The sequence below is a fragment of the Rhea americana genome, unplaced genomic scaffold (assembly GCF_003343005.1).
Source record: "Rhea americana isolate MKP2758 unplaced genomic scaffold, rheAme1 scaffold_355, whole genome shotgun sequence".
Taxonomy (NCBI): domain Eukaryota; kingdom Metazoa; phylum Chordata; class Aves; order Rheiformes; family Rheidae; genus Rhea; species Rhea americana.
Window position 1 is genome coordinate 217,855 of NW_028186485.1, and position 1,729 is coordinate 219,583.

Sequence of the window (1,729 nt, forward strand, 5' to 3'; positions counted from 1 at the left end):
CGATTCTTGGAGAATTTGAGAGATGAGTAAAATCTGGTGTCATTGCTGTAATTACTTTATCATCTCTGATGGTATTTAGCAGATCTTATTTTTTGACATTTTTTTTTCCATTCTGACGCACTTTTTTTTAGTTAGATAGGAACTAGCAGTGTCTTAATTCATGGTCTGACACAGTTCATGTCTGTTCACTAGTCAAACAAATTAATCCATTTCTAAAGAAAGAAGTTTCAGTAGAAGATAGATTTGTGGAGAATAGGAAAGGCCAGGGAATGATTTTTATGATTCAGAGGTCTGCCTGGCTAGAGTGAATCAATAGCAAATGCTTACTTTCCATTTCCATTCCTTTTCATTTTTCTTTTTATAGACAGAAGAACTTCTACCAGAGGCTATTGCTAAGGATCTGCTTTCAAGCTTAAAAAAATGCCAAGCTCTTTCATAGAAAGGTTCAGTTGTTGATATAAGGTCAAAAGCACCATATATAAGGTTTTGTTGAAAACAYCATAATTACTGAGGTTATTTGAAGCAAGTACCTTCTGTCTGTCTAGCTCTTTCAATGGTGCTGCTAACTCAAAAGTTCAGTGGATCATGTGATAACCACTAGGTAAGTTGTATCTTCTTTTACCAAGGAAATAATCACAAAAGCAAAATGTGAATAAAATCTCTTCTGTGATAAGTGTGTGTTGTTAAATATCCATAGAAACAGATTTATTGACATTGAGAAACTTCAAACTGTCTACAACTAAGTTGTAACTCCACCTTGTCTATTCAGATAGTGTCTGCTCTATGCTTATATCTGCTCATAGCTGCTCTACATATTTCTCATACATATATCTTTTTTTTCTAGTCATATATTTAAAACCACTAATCAATCAATATGCACTAGTGGAATCAATCATCTACTRCATAAAAAGTAAATATCTGTACAATTTTTTTCAAACCTTTACTTTTCCCTTGGTGTATCAGATTTGACAAACATTAGCTCACTTTTTTCCTCAGTGGCATGAATACATAGAAAGAAATATGGTCTTGGACATTATTTGTTGCAAAATAGAAATACTACAAGTCAACTGTGATTGCATTTTAGGCACATTTTCAAATTAAAAATAGAAAGAAAGTGTAGTTATATATGTTAGCTTTTCAGTAAAGTATTTGATATTGTGATTTATTAAATCTAGTTTGAAATATTAATGAAAGCTGGTTTGCATGTAAGAGATATACAGAGGTTTGCATGTAAGAGTTTACACTAATAAGTCAAATCAAGGCTTAATGTCAAATAGAGTATTAGTTAAGACTCACTTAAAACTTCATTAACATCTTTGTCAACATCTAGAAGAAAGAATTAGAAGTCCAGTAATGACATTTTTCAGTTATACGAGAGTGTTTGCTTTAAATGGTCACTAGGTACAATATTTGGTGGAGATTAAACATGTAAAGTATCCTCAAACAAATACATTGTTTGTTTTTTTGTTTCTTTTTGGTTGGGGAGACTCTCAGCAAGAGTAGGAAATTAACACAACTCTCTCTGACCCAAGCAACTTATCTTTTTCTTTTTTTTCTTCTTTTTTTTTTTTTAACTTTTGTTATAACATGTTCAAGGGAGAACAAAAATACCAGGTAGTATAACTGTCTTTCAAAATTATTACTATTACTGAATGAAAGAAGATAGATGAAAAATAAAATAATCCCAGGTCAAGTCTTAAACATATCTTGTCATACAAATATTATAGTA